Genomic DNA, 21,812 nt, shown 5'->3' on the forward strand with positions numbered 1-21,812 from the left:
GCCCCTAGCTAATATTGATCGGGAAGTACTATACTGCGGACATTTCCCTAAATCAATCCCATTTCCAATGACAACAAATAATACATGATAATACTCAACTACGATGTGTTTTGTTGAATACTGCACAAAATATGCTGTAACTGAAAAAACGACGCTATATATTCCATATCTGGAATATTCCGAATCGAGAAGGAATAATAGTTAAAATTATCAATATATTCAAAGACTGTCGAGCAACATTAGCGGTATTACCGGTCTTACGTAAGCCTGGCCTTTAAATTTTCGATATATTTTTTTTATGTTAAAGTAAAATTCCCCTGAAACTGTACTTTTCCATGATGCAAACGCAGAACAATCATGCAAGGTGCTTGATTCTTCAAAATCACAGGCACACTTACAAGGTTTTTAATATATTCTTCACAAAACCTCTTGTTAATTTCCCAATTACCAGCCAGAAATATGTTAATTACGAAGCGGTTATTGCAAAAAACCACGACTATTTGCTGTATCTTGTATACCACAAAGGTACGATAACTGCTCCAAGTCTTCACTTGCAAATTGATACTTTACGGTAACTTGAAGTATATACGTGGGTGCTTTATATTTCTTTTATACATACATACATACATACATACATACATATATATATATATATATATATATATATATATATATATATATATATATATATATATATATATATATATAATCCACGCTTTGCCAGCAATTATTCTTTCCACAGGAAACATGTTCATTTTCAAAGAAGAAACACGCTCATTATAGTACTATTAAAGACTAAAATGAAGCCAAGTATAGCCAAAAAAAAAAAATTACCACAAAATCGAAGTTTTGCTTTCACGTCTTTATTCAGTCATCACATTCCCAATCAGAAGTAACAGTGAAAATATTACTTTATAATACAAGTAAAACTAACAAACAAAAAAAACAAGATTATCGTACACTTAATGACATTAATAAAGCGTTCGTAAAACTGAACGGAATTCAAATTTTTTCACAAGAGGATGCCGTTTTATTTTTACATGCAAGTTATACATTAAGGCAATTATGTAAATAATATTTTAATTTTCCATATCAAAGCCATGAAACAAGAATGCAGGCATCATCGTACGCTAGGCAAGGTCAGTCAGCTGAGCTGACTGAACGTTCGAGTTTGACAAAACAAAACAGAAGCACTGGAGCGTTGACAGAAAAGCGTGCACCGGCTAAACCGCTTGCAATGCGCTTCCCAAGGCTAAGAATATTTCAATAAGAAATAAAGACCAGTTTTGTACAGCCCACATACAGAACTTTCATCAATGGATGGGAAAAATTTGTATTGTCATTAAGGATATTTTCGTTAAAACTTTAACTGGTTTAAGATAAGCTATCTGATTAATCTCCTCTAAGATCGAGGGTGCAATGGTGTATCACCAACATTTGATCCAGAAAGAAAACAAGTGTTTTGGAAACTTTAGCTACAAGGCATTCTCATAAGAGAATAAATAAAATAGAATGTTTGCTTGTGTTATAAACAAACACACATTTGCGTGTGTATACGAATGCATGTAAAACAACTACTGACGTAAACGAACTGCCCAAAGAAACCATGCTGGGGTATACTGCACAAAAAGACCCTTTCGAAGTATTCTGCTTAATTATATGGAAATATGAAACGCGACACGATATTTTACTGCCTCCACTTTTAGCTACGTCACTAATCCTACTACAAAAAGAACCTGCATAATTACGAGGTGAAAATAGACCTATAGAAATGATCGAGTTCATTCTCTGCAGAGAAACTTAGCTGACGAAAACTGAAACCTATTCAGACTGAAAAAAAAAAAAGAAAATCGAGGAGAAACTACCGAAGGCGTTTATGAGATGCTGTTGCGAGGATGTGCCGCTTATCAATCAAACGAAGTGAATGAAGGAGAGGTGAGCGAAGACTGAAATGACGAAGAGACCAAGACAGTCTCAATCCCGAATGAAAAAGTGTGTCAACAGCGATGACACTAAAATAAAAATAAAAAAAAATTTGAGTTCTACTTTGTGACTCCAACATGGTGTCTGTGGGGTTCACAGTAATTTCGTTTTAGTTACACTGTTAACACCTGTGGTAATATCCCGGACGAGCTTCCTTATTAGGTTAATTTGGCTATCACGTACCAAACTTGTCCTTGCCCTAAATTGTCCATTTTTGTGGGGGGGGGGATTTAAAAATACCCATGAACAGAATGCTTTTCAAAATTTTACTATGGTTTTACAATAGAAGTTGACGACAATGCTGCCATTCATCAAAGTCTTTGGATGTAGTATCCTAGAGAATACAGGAAAACAGTTATAGAAATCCCGTATTTTCGATATATAATCAAAATAAATTTTCAGTTATTTTGATACACCAACCTATATATACAGTACTTTTTATATATATATATATATGTATATATATATATATATATATATATATATAACGTGTGTATGTATATATATATGTATCAAAATAACTGAAAATTTATTTTGATTAAATCGAAAATATGAGATTTCTATAACCGTTTTCCTTTACTCTCTAGGATACTATATTTTATACACACACACACACACACACACACACACACACACACACACACATATATATATATGGTGTATATATAAATATATATGATATATATATATATATAATATATATATATATAGATTTCTATAATATATATTTATATATATACTATCTAGGATACTATATTTTATACACACACACACACACAGGCGGGGGATGGTCTCCCCCCCAATGAACAAAATGAGTCAGATTTTGCTACTTTTGATTACGAAGTTACAATGAAGTAGACGATAGAAGGAGAACACTAGCTTAACCTTTAATGCTTAAAATGAACCCAAGTAATGTCTGGGTATGTAAACTGTGTGACATTAAATTTTTATTAATCGCTTGGTCTAAGTAACTCGTATCAAATAATATTGACAGGAATTGAAAGAAAAAAAAAAGAAAGAAACTTACCACACAGGCTTATAAAATTAAAAATAAGGAGTACTTGTGTTCTAGTTTAAAAATTACACATCATTTAACATGGACACACACACACACAGAGAGAGAGAGAGAGAGAGAGAGAGAGAGAGAGAGAGAGAGAGAGAGAGAGAGAGAGAGAGAGAGATTAATATTGTTATTTTCAATTTAAAGATTTCTATAAAATCCATTTTTCTTGACTTGAGGAAATTATTTCGCGTCGTTTGGCGACACCTTCCGGGCCAAATTTTACTTCCCACGACGACAATGTTTGGATATAAAACAGCGTTGCCAACCTAAGCAAAAGGGTCCCAGAAACCATGTTGCAATAAACCTTGAGACGGCAGACGACCTCGATTACCTTAATGAAAGAAAACATACCACGTAAAAAGACACAAAAAAAAAAAAAAAAAAATACAATCCATTAAAGGATAATTCTGAACAGGAAGCGGAGCCAAGAGCAGTTGATAATTGCGAGGACCTTTTCAAAATGCAAGACAGAAATTCGGCAACATGAAAGGATGTGGTTTTATCGGGAGGGAATTAAGACTGCTGGGTTATCCCAATGGGACGAGTTGGGTTTTAATTATGTTAGGTAAGACGGGAGATGATGTGGTTAGTGGATGGGGTAAAGGGTAGTTAATTAAAAGAGTACCACGCTTCCTTAACTAATCTAATCATCCTTGTAGGAACAGTTTGAAAGACATGTAGGATTTTCGATATCTTTCTACAGGCATCCGATACTTTGTGGCGTTTAAATATAATGCTTAGTTTTCCGAGTATGATAGATAGATAAAATATACAATCTAGACTGAAGGCTAAGCGCTGGGACCTATGAGGTCATTCAGCGCTGAACGGAAAAAATGAGAATAAAAAGGTTTTAAAGGTGTAACGGGAAGAAAACCTCGCAGTTACACTTTGAAACACTGTTAGGAGAGGGTGGAAAGTAAGGTGAAAGAAAGAAATGAACGGAGGTACAGTAAAAGGAATGAAAGGGGTTGCTGCAAAGAACCTCAAGTAATGCCTACAATGCACCGCGTGAGGTGCACTGACGGTACTACACCACTAAGTAGAGTTTTTCGAGTATGGGAAAATGTAAAAAAAAAAAAAAAAAAAATGAAAAGTTTGATCGATAAAATTCTCAAACATTATTCCCTTTACTCTTGCCCTATTTAAAATGTTTGGGTAAAAATGTTTCCCAGACTCAGTTCCACGATTTATTCTGGCGTAAATTGACAACACCAAGATGATGTTGCTTTTGTTGTCAGATTAAGCTGGCTGTGTGCCAACACGGCATCTTGCTCACGCACCAGCCTGTTACATTCGCATTTTTCTCCTTACCATTTTCGCGTTCTTTATCTCCTTAATTTTTCATAGCGACATTTCAGAAAAAGGCCATCTACCCAATTTTCGCCTTGTCAAAAAGGGTAGTAATTTTTCACTTTCTCTTGTTTCAAGCAAATCAATATACGTATCAGCAACAGGTTCATTACTCTGCCTCTACCAAGAGGCGGAGCAAGCAACTGCAAATGGCCCTATTAATCTGCAGAATGAGGCAACGCGTAGCAGGCTCCTTTAGAAGTGTGATGAAACACAGTTTAGACTTCCGCGCGAGAGCGTAGGGTCAAACGGTACGCCGGGAGAAAAAAGTAAAAAAAAATAAAAAAAAAAAAATCTGAAGATAACAGCCTTTCATTTGGTTGATAAACCAAACGAAGGAAAATAAAGTTATAAAAAGAAGAGTCAACGGTCACGAAGCCAAATATAGAAGAAATGCTATCATGTTATCTCAAGAAATGCTATGTTCTATCTCATTATTTTCAATCCACACTGCAGGGAGAAGTGAAGCGGAGACAACTGGGCTCTCGTTCTCATTTTATGAGATTTTGAAGGTCGACGCGAAAGGTCGACAATGTATGTTTTCTGTGAAGACTGAAAAATGCATTTACGTGAAAATCTTATTTTTTTTAACCTTAATTTTTTGTGATGCGGTTGTATGCCAGCTGTTCAAACGGATTATTCAGGAACTGCTTTATAAGTATATATTGTAACGACCACCTGGGGGAAAAAGATCCTAATTCCGCTTGTCGTGAATGAGCAAAAAGTACGAATACTACGTCAAAGTCACGAACAATTTAAAAGATACGAACAGTTTACATGCAATTACTACAATATTCAGAAATCATAAACCACGACAAATTAGACCCGCACCAAAACACTGGCTATGCAGATGATGCGAAATCAACTTCTCGCCCTCTCTCGATTCAAGGGTATCTGGAATGGGTGAAAAACAGCAAAAACAACAGCCACGAGCGAACTGCATCACCTGCGGCCGCTGGTGAAGGGGATTTCACTTCGCCCCAACGCCAGCATTCAGGTGTTAACCTGGCTGGCGGTGTCCTTGACCTCATGACTTAAATTGGAGAAAGGCTGACCAACTTCTTGGCCCTTCGATTGCGTGAGTCAAATGTTCGCTCGCCCTGTTGGCAACAGTGGAGCACCTCGATTTGAAGTTGAAGAACGAGTTAAATAGGTTATATAGTGCTGATAATTTATTGTACGGTATGGATAATTTTTTTTTTTTTTGTACTTTGCGGCTATCTTATTGTACAGTATGGATAATTTATTGTACAGTACGGATAACCTATTTATTGTAACAGTACATTGAGGATAACCTGTTTACAGTACCGATAACCTCATTTATTGTACAGAACAGATAATTTATAGTTTAGTGTAATTTTTTTCTTATCATTTTGTTGTACAATATGGATAATCTATTGTACAGTACAGATAATTTATAGTACAGTATGGGTAATTTTTTTCATAACAGATAATTTGTTGTACAATATGGATAATCTATTGTACAGTACCGATAATCTACTGTACAATACGGATAATCTATTGTACAGTTTGGATAAGTTGTTGTACAGTGTGGATAATTTATTGTACAGTATGGATAATCTATTATACTATACAGATAACCTGATGTACATTACGGATAATTTATTGCACAGTACAGATATCTATACAGTACAGTACAAACAATTTATTGTACAACACAGATACTGTATTTTACAGTACAGATGATTTATTGTACAATACTGATAGTCTTTTGTATAGTACAGATAATTTATTGTATAGAACGGATAATTTATTGTACAGTATAACATTATAAAGCACAGATAATCTGTTGTACAAAACAGATAATGTACTGTGCAGTACGAATAATTTACTGTACAAACTGTACAATACGGATAATCTATTGTACAGTATGGATAATTTATTTTCCAATATGATAATTTATTATACAGTACAGATAATCTATATTGTACAATGCTGATGCAATGTACACTACAGATACTTTATCGTGCAATACGGATAATCTACTGTACATTACAGGTAATTTATTGTACAGTATGGATAATTAATTGCATAAAACGGATAGCCTATTGTATACTATGGATAATTTATTGTCAAGTATGGACAATCTATTCCACCATAAAAATAACCAATTGTACAGTACGGATAATCTATTGTACAGTACGAATAATTTACTGTACAATATGGATAACCTATTGTACAGTATGGATAATTTATTTGTAGGGTATGGACGATTTATTGTACAGTATGGATAATTTATTGTACAGTATGGATAATTTATTGTACAGTATGGATAATTTATCGTACAGTAATAATAAAAATTAATTGTACAGTAAGGATAATTTATCGTACAGTAATAATTTATCGTACAGTAATAATTTATCGTACAGTAATAATTAACTGTACAGCATGGATAATTTTTGTACAGCACAGATAACTCATTTGTGCATTGCAGTTACAATTTCCGAGTATGTGGAAATCAGGACAACAAATAAGAAGTCAGTTTACAATTCAAGCTTGAATCCTCTGAAAATAAACTGGCATCAAAACGAAGCATAATCTTTAACCATGAGCAATGTCACCTCCTACTACCCCCTCCCCACCCATCGCCATCCCAACATCAACCCCTCCCCCACAAGCCAGAACAGGAATATTATTGATGCCAGGCTCGAGCGTAAACCAGCAACTTTTAAAATTAGATCACTAATATCACATGCCTCACGCATGAGAGAGAGAGAGAGAGAGAGAGAGAGAGAGAGAGAGAGAGAGAGAGAGAGAGAGAGAGAGAGAGATCCTTTCTCCAAGGAAATAAGTAAAGAACCCATACGCAGATGCCGTCAAGAAACCAAATAAAATTATATTTTATTCATTTTACCCAATTTTCATGCATACATCCATTCCCAAGCACTGTTCATGACTACACATGCTTAAACAAATTTACTTCTGTGTTTCTTACTTGATTATACACAAATACTTATGTTAATTATACAAAATATTTAAACCTACTATACACGATTGGCCAGAGACCCCTCCTTCGTAAATTACTCGATCATATACACAAATACACACCCACATATATTATGCTTTTTACCTGGTTCATACATACGGTATATTTATGTACACCCGCCCGATTCTGTGTATTTGATCTAATTTACATTCATACATAAAAGTGTTCTTAGATTGTCTAATGTGCATATAGATATATATATATATATTTATATATATATATATATATATATATATATATATATATATATTACATTACATATATTTATATATATATATATATATATATATATATATATATATATATATATATATATATATATATATATATAATCCTAAATCTTTTACTCAAATTTTTGTACTTACACATACACTATTTGCCCCTGTGTGTTTTATACCAAATTTATAAATCCACTAAAAAATTACCTCACTAATTAAATCATGCTTAAAACTTTTAAACGAGGCACTGAGGCTAGAACGCCTATACTTCCAAAGTATTATAGCCGTATGATATTTGATCATCATTATTCACATAGTATTTCCTAACAAATGCGAAGAAGTCCTTTTTCAATAACTACAGCTATCTTTATGGGCAACTGGAATTTGACAGTAATTCGACCAGTGTCGTGTTTTCTGAAGTAATAATAATAATAATAATAATAATAATAATAATAATAATAATAATAATAATAATAATAATAATAATAATATGAGGCAAATCATGCCATGAAAGTTTTCTAAACAGTTTATTCTTGATCAAACAGAACGCATGAATGTGGCAGTAACTATTATTTGCTTAAACTTCTTGAGCTACCCCTATTAGTGGGATTCGGGTGATAATAATAATAATAATAATAATAATAATAATAATAATAATAATAATAATAATAATAATAATAATCCCACATTGATGATATAGGCAACCTAAAATAATACCGGCAAGATCTGGTAACGGTAAAATAAACTGTGATGAAGGCAAAGAGGTAAACGCACCGGCAAGATCTGGTAACGGTAAAAGTAACTTTGAACAAAGAGGTCATTGCAGCGAGAAGCGGTAACAGTCACTTTCAACGAGAGAGAGAGAGAGAGAGAGAGAGAGACCCTCCCCCTCTCTGACGGAAACGGGTTAGACATTGCAAAAGTTGCACAAAAATCAATCATTGGAATCAATGTCTTTGTGCAATTACAGAACACTGCAATTCAGTGTCATATTTTCCATTATTGTGGTCTATACGTTTGTTTGTAATTTTAAATTGGTTCTTTTTTTCATTTTTTATCACAATATTGTTTGGTTACTTCTTTATTTAGATAGTTGTTCACTCTAAAATGTTGAGTATAAACTATTTTTATATTTCTTAAAATACACAGTGCAGCCATATAATGAGAGGTGCGAAATTACTTAGCGTCTACATTTATATTGTCAAAAAACATACTTTCATAAAATTCCAGCTTTGGAATTATGTAGCACTTCAGTTTTCCCCAATCGCTAGAATTATAATTAATTCGTTCATGGACCCTACTTTTTCTTGTCTCGCTTCGAAACTGAGTTTATTATACGCTTTTATTTAGCTTGAGTTTTTGTTTGTTTGTTTGTTTGTTTGTCTGTCTGAATCAAATTTTATAACTCAATTTTCGACCCGTTCCCTTCGTCCGATGGGCTTGAAATTTTGCATGGTTACTCAATCAATACATCCTTACATGATCAGTAGGTCTGCAGTGACCTCTAGTGACTCTACAGTGACCTCTCCCAGTATCTCAGGATTTGTATGATACTCTTCGGATTTTTCATACCTTCTTTGACTCGGTAGATTAAGTTATCAACTCTACGGATTTTTCAAACCTTCTTTGACTCGGCAGGATACCCAGTTCAATTTTTTCAGTCTGTCATAAATCGGTTACAATTTCTGTCAACACTAAAAAGTATAAAATAAAATAAAATGTAAACACGTTTTTATTAAAATGCGCTAAAAAGTAAACAATTTTTTTTGAGTCACACCAGGATTTTTTTTATACAAATATTCATGTCTACAAAAATAAAAACTTGGGCGCCAAACATGGAAGGAAATGCTACAAGAAATAAAAAAACATATTTCTTTTCTCGTAGCATTTCCTTCCGCGTTTGACGCCCACGCTTTTATTTTTGTAGACATGATTAATTGTAGGAAAATACTGGTGGGTCTCAAAAACTCATTTGTTACTTTTTAGTGCAATGTAACAAAAGCGTGTTCCAAAAAAATCTTATATTTTTTTTTTTTCTTTTTTGTTAAATCTCCAACCGCTCAACAAAATAATGTGGAAACGAAACTGGATAGGAAGGGACATAACAGCTGGAAATCAAGTGCAAACAAAACAGAGATGAAAGGCAAGACGTGTGTATGAGGGAGAGGGATTGTGGGGGGTGGGGGGAGATTCGACAATCTGCTAAAGAGCCCTCTGTACGGGTGGTTGTAATGGCTGAATTTGTGTAAGCTTTCTACACAAAGGGGTCGTCCAAGATTCATCTTCGAAAGTATGAATGCAGTAGGAAAAATAGTCTACTCTTTTCTTGGGAGCAATCCCATAACACTATTAGTGGAAAAGAGCTAACTATTGAAAAAAGGTAAAAAAAAATGAGCCGAAGTTTCTTTGGTGCAATCGAGTTTTCTGTACAGCGTATAATGCTGTATGAAACTAAGCCACGGCCCAAGAAACATTCACCCACGGCATGGTGGTGGCCTGTGTTGTTGGCACCTATAGCGGTGCCAGACGTACGATCATGGCTAACTTTAACCTTAAATAAAATAAAAACTACTAAGGCTAAAGGGCTGCAATTTTACATGTTTGATGGTTGGAAGGTGGATAATCAACACACCAACTTGCAGTCTTCTAGCCTCAGTAGTTTTTAAGTTCTGATGGCGGACAGAAAAGTGCGGACGGACAGACAAATAGCCATCTCAATAGTTTTCTTTAAAACACATATTCCCACCCCATTTGACTACTAACTAACCCCAAAGCCTCCACCTTGCTGCAACGCAACTCTTCCTGTTGTCGTTTCAACCCAGTCCCCTGGCAGCAGATCTCCGGTAAAGACAGAGAGGCCCATTAGATCGTAACAAACATCACGTACTGCGCATGACGTGGCTGGTAGTCGTTAAACAGAATAATTAGCACGGGGCTTGCCAGACATCTCTCAAGCACGTGCTGCAGACATGATTCATTCTGGACTGATGAGAAACAGGCAGGCACACTTGGCTTCGAAATTATCTGACGAACGAAGGACACGGCACTGTTGTTGAACCCTTGGTTGCATGACGCTGAATATTCTGGGATATTTGGTTCGTTGTTATGAAATAACTTTAGCTGGTGGTTTATCATCATCATCTCTAATGTCCAAAGGATGTTAAGGCACAGACAGAAAGGCCATAAACTCGCTTAGTAAACTTACATTGTTATTATTATTATTATTCAGAAGATGAACCCCATTCACATGGAACAAACCCACAGGGGTCATGGACTTGAAATTCAGGCTTCCAAAGAATATGGCGTTCTTTACGAAGAGGCAAGAGAAGGTAAAGGGAAATACAGAAAAAAATCATCTCAAGAAAAAAAAGAGCCAAATAAAGTCAAGAAGCCAGGTGTAGGGGAGTGCCTCTATTATGGGAGTACAGTACCAAAACCGAAGCAATTTACTTTCATTACTTTTAATTTGAGTATAGTGTTAAGACTGGAGATGAATCGTTTCGCTGGGTCGGAGAATTTCTGATGAGCACTCTCAAACTACTTATTCAAGTATACATTCAGTATACTTGATTAAACAAGTATAGGCTATAAGGAATAAGATGAAGAACACAGCAACGAATGAATTACGACACACACAATTCACTGCTACATACAGAAGAAACTTAAACAAGTCAAGAAATCAAGAATACACGAACACATGGACTTAGGATAAGGAATTGAGGGCTAGAGCATTGTTTTCTTAAGTGATTCAAACCGTACGGCTGGAATACATTCAAATTAAAATATCCCATTAGTAAACAAAGCAAATCTTTAAGCATGCACAGTAAATAAGGGCAGTATTTCGCGAATGAGAAACATGGGCATTATTTTTAATTTTTTTTTTTCTTTTTTAGAAATATGTTTACTAAATGCCGCGATTCAAAGCTGGGAAATGCTAAGTTATTTGCTGGGAGGTGGAGTGGAATGGAATATAGAGTTTTGCCCTAAGGCCAAGTTCTGGAACCTACATGAGGTCATTCAGCGCTGAAAGGAAAATTGGTAGTAGAAAGGTCTGAAAAGTGTAACAGGAGGAAAAATTTGCAGTTGCACACAATTGTTAGGAGAGGGTGGACAGATATATTGAAGACAAAGACTATGAACAGAGGTAGAGTAAAAGGAATGAAAGGGGTTGCAGCTAGGGGCCGAGGGGACGCCGCAAAGAACCTTATGTAATGCCTACAGTGCACCGCATGAGATGCACTGACGGCACTACCCCCTACGGGATGGGAGATGTGGCGTCCTGAGACTGGAAAATAAATCTCAAATTCTGAGATGGTCTGGACAAATGAAAAGAAAGGAAGAGCACAGCTACGATAAGAAGTAGATATTTAAGTAAAAGGACGACGATCACTGGGACTGCTCCCCGCCCCCCACCCCATAGATAAAGAAAAAGGGAATAGATGGCTACTTGGACTAGATGGGTACTGTAGCAAATTTTGCACAAGATAGATAGTGGATAGAACGATAGAACGAATAACATGACTCGCCCAGGAAAAAAAATCCTGTATAAAAAATTAATGATGATGAAAAACATAGGTCTAAATATACATAGGATTAAAGATCTACATAGCTATTTCGCTGAGACAGGCTCTCTGTCTCACTAATCTTTTGCATACTTATACAAACTACATGGGTATTTCTAAGCGTTAAAACAATGAAAACACACATCTAAGAAGAATAAACAATCAAACCCCTCAAAATAATCAATTTAATCTACCAAGGGTCATATGATGCGTCTCGTCGAGACTATATTCACGCTACAAGTCATGTGAGGATTTTTACGAATAAAAAAAATCCTTTCGACTGGCAACAAGAGATTATATTTCTATTCAAGGAGCCTATCTGCTCTCCTGGCACGGAGTAATGGCATTAGAGCCATGAATATTGTCACCTTTAATGTTGTCAGTTATTTTGATTTGACAGTTCAGTTCAACTGCTTTGAGGCGCCTTACCAATACCATCTTAGAGTAATTATTATTATTATTATTATTATTATTATTATTATTATTATTATTATTATTATTATTATTATTATTATTATTCAGAAGATGAACCCTATTCATATAGAACAAGTCCACAGGGGCCATCGACTTGAAATTCAAGCTTCCAAAGAAAAGTTAAGTATACCTTAGTTTAACCAGACCACTGAGCTGATTAACAGCTCTCCTAGGGCTGGCCGGAAGGATCAGACTTATTTTACGTGGCTAAGAACCAATTGGTTACCGAGCAACGAGACCTGCAGGTTATTGTGGAATCCGAACCACATTATACCGAGAAATGAATTTCTATCACCAGAAATAGATTCCTCTAATTCTTCATTGGCCGTCCGGTGACTCGAACTCAGGCCTAGCAGAGTGCTAGCCGAGAACTCTACCGACTCGTTCAACGAGGAACTAAGCTTCCAAAGTATATGATGTTCATCCGAAAGAACTAAAAGTGGGTAAGGCGTGAAAGTATTTAATAGGCCTACAAGGTACTCCAACTGACAAACAACAGAATTAAACTTGGTACACAAGACAAACTTCGAATCAATGGCATTTAGAAGACACAAGAGCTTGGTCCGCTAAAATTCGACCTTCATTTCCACAGAGGAAATGGAGTTAAGTCCATTTTGGAAGGCAGTTTTATGTCGTGATTTCAGGCTTACCCTCGAGCAATTTCCGCTGGAACCAAAGCTCTCTTGCGCGCCAACATAATTCATGTCGTTACGGAATGCTTTTATGCATAATTGAGAAGCACGCGCTGCAATAAGGAAAGCAATGATTTCCATTGTTGTAAGTGGCCTTGAACCCAACGTACCTGAGAGATGAGAGGCTCGCTTCACACAAGATTATTATCCTTGTGTGTGTGTGTTTGTGTGAGAGAGAGAGAGAGAGAGAGAGAGAGAGAGAGAGAGAGAGAGAGAGAGAGAGAGAGAGTCAAGCCCTGTCACAACAACCGCTCAGCTGTTCACTAGTTCACCAACAAATTTCGCCCCAGCGAAAGCGTTAACCTTTTTAAAACAACCAGAACAACATTATGTTCCGAAGGAAGGTTGCGTTCAACCGCAGGTTATTATTAGACAGGTTGCCTCCAGGCCAAATACCAAGTGGGACGTAACTAGCTATAACAGGTAAAGAAACTGCTGATGTCCTTTTTAACAAGCCGTAAAAACAACAGAGCCAAGGCCTGTACCGAGCGCTTTGGACAACAGACTTTCATTTGACCAGCAGTGAAATTACTTTCCGTGAGACGTTGCCGATCACTTTCTCACTTTCAGTACATCATAGCGATCTTTGTTCGGTATTTAAATTATGTAAGTGATAGTAACCGTCTACTACATTCCAAAACTTGCACCCACTTCCACTTCCAGTTTAAGAAACATTGATAAATATTGTTTCTCTTTAGTATGCTAATCTTTCTCCTGGCATAGACTAACTGCTTTCCAAAATTTCTACGTAACTTTTACCCTTAAGTCATTGAAACAACTCTTAAGCAGCCGTTTTCATATACATTCTACCGTCAAGTTAAAAAGAAATGAGCCCTCAGTGAGCGCCGGGACACTGGTGGCATGGTACTGGTACTAGGGTATCGGTCTAACGATGTCAGTGGAGGGGCAAACTTGCAAAGGTAGCGAAGCTGCAAGGAAATCGATTCCACAACTCCACTACGCTTGGACTGGTTTTCAAGGACTACGAGGCAGGATAATTCCGAGAGATAAGTACTGCTACTCAGTGTGTTTTGGCGTGCCTCGGCGTAAAGGTGAACTGAACCAAACCCACCTGGTCGGGGTGACCGTCGTAGCTTTCAAGAGAAGCTGCATGATGCCACTTTTAAAAGCGCCTTCGCCGTTCTGACTCGGAACTTGGCGTGCTTGTAATCTGTCTCGGAACTTGACGTGGCTTGCTTATCTACTGTTGTTTATTTGCATTATATATCTCTCTCTCTTGTTTAGTTGTTCATTTTGTCTTCCTTTATTTACCCTGGTGTTTATCTCATCTGTTATTTGCTGTTCATCTCTCCTACTGGCTTTTTCCATCTTTTCTACAACAAGAATCACAACTAATACTCCTACTACTGCTGCTACTACTACTACTACTACTACTAGTACTACTGCTATAATAATAATAATAATAATAATAATAATAATAATAATAATAATAATAATAATAATAATAATAATAACGGTTTGTATAACAATAATAGTTTGTACACCACAAGTACAAAACGGCATATATTTTGTTAACCTTGTTATGAGAGCATCATCCACAGCTCTCTCTCTCTCTCTCTCTCTCTCTCTCTCTCTCTCTCTCTCTCTCTCAAGGCAAACTGTAAGGATACTTGGGCGCGGGAAATGAATGTGCAAAGTCATTATCTCAATCCAATAATAGAATGCGCTCGGAAGAATTCAAGAAGGTGAGGGTTATCAATAAAACTTGATTCTTCATCATCTATTTATGTTGTACTCAGTTAATATACCAAATTTATAATTATTATCAGTGTGTAAAGCGGAATTTACCTCGGGGAAAATACCCAGAGAGAGAGAGAGAGAGAGAGAGAGAGAGAGAGAGAGAGAGAGAGAGAGAGAGAGAGAGAGAGAGAGAGTGAATTTATCTTCTGTACGACTGAGCGATTCTCTGTTCCTGCAACGGACAGCCATGATTTGTTGCAAGTTTCAGTAATGCCTGGCAGAGTTCTTGAGTGGAAAGACGGCCATATTTCATTGGGAACCTTATTGTTGTGCTACAGAAATACATAATATTAGATTCTCATGGCTACAGAACAACATGGCTATGAATAATTGATTAATTGAAAGAAATTAGCATTATAATTTAGAAAAGCAATTCCCAAAAGAATTGAGCTGGTATCTTTACTGGGTAATTAATTTTTCCTGCTCCAATAATCATTTTCTTTCACCAGAAAAACAACGAAATTAGTATTGGAAAATCCTGGTGAAACAGCAAAGTTCGTATGAGAAAATCATGGCGAAACAACAAAGTTGGTATCAGAATATCCTGGTGAAACAGCAGAGTTCGTATTAGAAAATCCTGGTGAAGCAGCAAAGTTCGTATGAGAAAATCCAGGAGAAACAACAACGTTGGTATCAGAATATCCTGGTGAAACAGAATATCCTGGTGAAACAGCAAAGTTCGTATTAGAAAATCCTGAAACAGCTTCGGTTAGAAACAAACAGCAAAGTTCGTATTAGAAAATCCTGGTGAAACAGCAAAGTTCGTATTAGAAAATCCTGACGAAACAGCAAAGTTCGTATTAGAAAATCCTGGTGAAACAACAAAGTTCGTATCAGAATAACCTGGTGAAACAACCAAGTTCGTATAAGAAAATCTTGGTGAAACAATAAGGTTCGTTCTAGAAAATCCTAGCGAAACAATAGTTCGCATAGCAAATCCTGGTGAAACAACAAAGTTGATATTAGAATATCCTGGTGAAACAGCTAAGTTCGTATTGGAAACCCTTGGTGAAACAACAAGGTGAAATAAAAAAGTTGGTATTAGAATATCCTGATGAAACAACAAATAAGAAAACCCTGGAGAAACAACAAATGTTCGCTGGTCATGATGTTCAACATAACATAGTCTGGTTTGTGGTTTTTTTTATGTGTTTGTTTTTGTGGATTACAATTTTTTATAACCTTAATTTTTTAATAACCTTACCGTTTTTTATAACCTTACAATTTTTTAATAACCTTGTCGTTTTTTATAACCTATCAGGCGATTTTTACCATGATGCTTGTAAGAAATTGTCATTTTAATTCGCCCTTCAGTATTTTATATCCACACTAATGAACTGTCTCACGTGTGGTTTCGTATTGTGCCCAAACAGGGTGTGAATAATAATAATAATAATAATAATAATAATAATAATAATAATAATAATAATAATAATAAACAGCACGAAAGTAACGAACTTGGGCTAACACTGTGGAGTTTAATCTTTCGTAAAACTATCTCACAAACTGGATTTCTCTGTCATCCTCCGTGTTCCATGATTCACTTAAGCCCTCCTCTTTAACTTGCAACTCCAACAGCTTAATTTGGGCATACATACCAATCTTAGTCTCTTCGCCATGAAATTCTGTTTGAGAAAACCTTTAGGGGTCATTTTTTATTTATCGATTTAATATTAAAATTATTTACACCTGGCCGTTAAGGTTCGATGTCCTACGCTGGTTTTGCGAAATTGGAAATGATATTATCAAGAAGACAGAGTGATAAAACCAAAATCAAGAATAAGGCACAAATAAAAACTTCTGCACTTGCAAACACCGTTAAGGTTCGATATCCTATGCCGGTTTTGCGACTTTAAAAATATCATCAAGACGACGCGACGGTGGGATAAAGCCAAAATAAAGATTAAGAAACAAACAAACAAACTTCTGCCGCTTGCAAATACAATTGCCATGCCCGTTTCGTAACGACAAACACAGCAAACCGCCGTTAAAAAGAGACAGACAGCAGCTTCTTCTTCTTCTCCACTCAAGTGGAATGAGGCCGCATGGTACTTTCTTGGGAGCTGGGCGAAAACCGAGAACCCGAGTGGAAATTTCCCCGTCATGGATTTCTCCGTGGAAATAACGCTGACGTCTAAAACCAGTTTCGCGCGATGCCCGGATAAAGTGGCCTTAGGAATAAGTTAACCTGAAAGGAATTCTGAAAGGATTTCCTGTAACCAGACGACTTAGGTGGAAAGGACTGAATATGCGAGATGACATCAAAATCCAAATTGACAATTCTGCACCACTGGTTCTGTCTGAACATATTTATGCACGCGCGCGCACACACAACTAAATGGATAAAAGCATACGCATTCACTCATAACGTAAAGGGCAAAACCCTCAATTTTAACTCAAACGTATCCACAGAGGAGCGGATACAAGCATATAAGAATTATAAAACCCAAGCGAGTGATTCTGCCTTCATACATTAAGTCAGCATCAATTTCCTCTTGGAAACTGCATAAGCATCAGCTGTAACCAAATACATCTTATGCAGGGTGCGTGTCTGCGCATCTACACTTTCTGTACGCATGCGCAAACTAAAATGCACACATGAGAGAGAGAGAGAAGTATCCTTTCTCTAACCCACATCCTACGTGAGGCACGTGGGCGATCCGTGCTGGATCCCTTGACCAGAATGAGCAATATGTGTCTGCTGCTACTGTGAGGCAGGATGAAAGTACTGCAACAGGAGCTAAAACCAAGCTAACGGTCCCCCGGGGATCTTGCAACGCAAGGGAGACTCACTCTTCTCCCCTGGTTCTCATGAATCCTCTAGCACACACCCCATCCCCTTACGGGCTCCGTAGGATCCCCTAAACTCTCCAGGGACGGGCCCTAAATACATGTATTTGGTTCCAAGACAAATGGGCAGGGCATGTAAGTAATAAGTAATGTAACTGAAAGTCTCGTTTTCCCTCTTCTTGCTTGTAATAATAGCATTAACAATAATAGCATTACATGACTTTTGTTTTTATCTTTCTCTGAAGGCGCTCATTGTCAGAACAAGTAATTTACAATGGCAAAAGTTAATGTCAGCAAAATTAGTTCGTCATTTTACTACATCAAAGCAACTTTTTATCCAAATATTTGAAAAAACTTAGATTCAGATCACATAAAAAAAAACATGCGCCAAGATCTCAATCTACAGCCAAACTTAGTTACATTCATTTATGAGTTTTGCGGTTTCCTTAAGCACTATTTGAGCCTCTCATTTCAGTCTTTCGTTTAGAAAGCAATCAATAAAGATATAGATTAAGTGTATACTACATAGATACAAACATACATATTGCCTATATATATAATATATAATATACACATGAATATCTATGATATATCTATATATATATATATATATATATATATATATATATATATATATATATATATATATATATATATATATATATATATATATATATATATATATATATATATATATATATATATATATATATATACATATACACAAACGGAACATTCAAGTGAGAAGTCAGAGAGAAAAGGGAAAAGATGTACTGTACGTGGCATCCATGGACCTACTAAAAAGCTCAAGATGACGCGAATGACAGAAATCTGAGGTGGAAAGTACTTCAGATGGGAAATCTGTGAATGTATGGTGCATAAGGTTATCCGCCGACAGCCATCAACATTGTTATGATGAAAGTGAAGCATGCGTTAGAATATTAAAAAATAACAGGGACTGATTTGATAGGAGGTCGGTCGCCATGTCTACTTGATATCGTTCGAAACAGAGTGACGGTTATATGGACTAGTTGAGAAAGCTGCAGAAACTTGTGGACGTGTTTATACAGAGACAGATTATGGCAGATGAGAAAAAATTCTGAGGGTGGATGGAAGCAAGGGAGATGGAGCAACGAACTTCTTTTTGGAAGGTGAAAGAATGGAAGTAGTTGATTCGTTTAGTTATTTGGAAATGGATGTAAAAGAACGAAAGAAAAGACAAGTAAAAGTACCGACAAACTAAGAAAGGCAACATTTAGCAGAGAAGAGTTTCCACGGAAGAACTCATTGAATATATGAAAGGGTCCTTTAGTCAACTCTCCTTCAAAGCAGTAAAGTTTCTATGCTGAATGTAAATTTAACAAGTAAAAAATGCGCCGAAGTTTCTTCTGCGTAATCGAGTTTTCTGCACAATCTAGGCCACCAAAAACACTTCTATCTTTTTGTGGTCTCGGTATAATGCTGTATGAGTCGCGGCCCATGAAACTTTAACCACGGCCCATGAAACTTTTACCACGGTCCGGTGGTGGCCTGGCCTATATTGTTGCCAGACGCACGATTATGGCTAAGTTTAACCTTAAAATAAAAAATACTGAGACTAGAGGGCTGCAATTTGGTATGTTTGATGTTTTGAGGGTGGATGATCAACATACCATTTTGCAGCCTTCTAGCCTCAGTAGTTTTTAAGATCTGAGGTCGGACAGAAAAAATGCGGACAGAATAAAGTGCGGACGGACAGACAAAGCCAGTACACTAGTTTTCTTTCCAAAAAACTAAAAACCTGAACTTGTTAAAATTAATCTTTTGAGTATTATGTGATGTAGTGTACAAAGAACAGAAAGGGTAAGGAGTAGGGATGCGCAGAATAGGTACAAAGGTTCAAAGTGAAAAGATAGAGAGACTTGTTTTGAGTTTGGTGCACTTTGGTTTGGTCATGTGAGGAGAATGGGAGACAACAAGTAGGTGAAAGAAGTACATAATTCGGTAGTGTTGAAGGAAGATACGTAGGAATTTCTAGAGAGAGAGAGAGAGAGAGAGAGAGAGAGAGAGAGAGAGAGAGAGAGAGAGAGAGAGAGAGAGAGAAAGAGAGGTCTCTTACTATCCAAGAAACGAAAGAAAACGTACAGAACAAAAGATAAGAGATATTGGTTATAATGATTAAACTTTTATTTGGAAGAGTCATTTCAAACCTCCAAACACATTAGGAAGGATGAATCACAAGAAAATACCTGGAAAATTAATCATTCGGGAAATTGAAGAAAATACTTTCCAAACAGATTTAAGCGGATAAATCTAGGTTGGATAAGCACGAACTAGTTTATCTGATTACGAAGGAATTCGAAGAAACGCATTCTCACGGAGGTTTCGTTGAGGGATAAAGTCTGTGATAATTAATTCCAACAAAATCTGATCAAAACCGAGGTTATGGCCGGAGGATTCCTCTCTGGAGTTGAAAGACTGGGCTTTCATTACGTGTTAATGACTGAATTATAACAAAGGAAAAGATATTAGTGACCGAAATATAACCAAGGAAAAGATATTAGTGACCGAAATATAACTGAGAAGATATTAGTGTCCGAAATATAACCAAGGAAAAGATATTAATGACCGAAATGTAACCAAGGAAAAGATATTAATGACCGAAATATAACCAAGGAAAAGATATTAGTGACTGAAATATAACGAAGGAAAAGATATTAGTGACCGAAAAATGTAACCAAGGAAAAGATATTAATGACCGAAATATAACCAAGGAAAAGATATTAGTGACTGAAATATAACGAAGGAAAAGATATTAGTGACCGAAAAATGTAACCAAGGAAAAGATATTAATGACCGAAATGTAACCAAGGAAAAGATATTAATGACCGAAATGTAACCAAGGAAAAGACATGACTTTTCATCAGGAATTACTGAAATAGAGATGTATTCATAATACCTTGCTTTTCATTCCTGTAAATACAGAACTGTCTTCTCTAATAATAATAATAGTAACAATAGTAAAACAGTAATATAAGAGAATGCTTTAAGATTCGTCAACAAGGCAACAGGCACAAACAGCTTGAAATCTGACAATACATTGTATTTAACAAGACGAACATATAGGCTAGTTGGAGGAATGAAGCCCGAAGTCCCTGAGGAATAAAAAAAAAAAAAAAAAAAAAAAAAAACAGATATGGCTTTAGCCCAAGAACGAAGTTCATTATCTCAGACTCGAAAATATATCTATGATGGGAATCCACTGGAGGAATAAACATCTATTTTAGTCGATTGTCTTCAACCCCCTGAGAGAATCACTCATTTCTCACTCCCCCCGTGGCTCTCAGGCTTCACTGCCACCCACTGCCAATGGCATCAGACCCCTAGAAGAAAGTTTTGGTGGATGGGTCATTAGCGAAAAGTTTTTTATATATATATAATCCAAGGGCGTTAACTCTTGGCAATTATTTTCGGGGTTTGAAACTGACGCAAGAGCATGAATTTTTTCATGGCTGTTCGTAAAATAAATAAAAACTGCGCCGAATTTTCTTCGGCGCAATCGAGTTTCTGTACATCGTTTAATAGCGTTTAATGCTAAATGAAACTCTCAGCCGAGGCCCAAGAAACTTTCACCCACGGCCCGGTGGTGGCCTGTGCTGTTGGCACCTATAGCAGTGCCAGACGCATGATCATGGCTAACTTTAACCTTAAATAAAATCAAAACTACTGAGGCTACTGGACTGATATTTGGTATGTTTGATGATTGGAGGGTGGATGATAAACAGACAAATTTGCAGTCCTCTAGCCCCAGTGGCTTTTAAGATCCGAGGGCGGACAGAAAGTGCCGACGGACAGACAAAGCCATCTCAACAGTTTTCTTTCACAGAAACTAATAAAAATACAAAATATGGCGTACGCTCCGGCATGCGTCAT

At 36.4% G+C, this 21,812-nt stretch overlaps 1 protein-coding gene across 4 annotated transcripts in view; it reads right to left on the bottom strand.

Moving 5' to 3' along the window:
- Nucleotides 1-21,812, bottom strand: part of LOC136828354 (monocarboxylate transporter 14) — a 167,992-nt gene that overhangs the window by 88,839 nt on the left and 57,341 nt on the right. The window lies entirely within an intron of this gene.

Source organism: Macrobrachium rosenbergii, chromosome 42, assembly GCF_040412425.1.
Source record: "Macrobrachium rosenbergii isolate ZJJX-2024 chromosome 42, ASM4041242v1, whole genome shotgun sequence".
NCBI lineage: Eukaryota > Metazoa > Arthropoda > Malacostraca > Decapoda > Palaemonidae > Macrobrachium > Macrobrachium rosenbergii.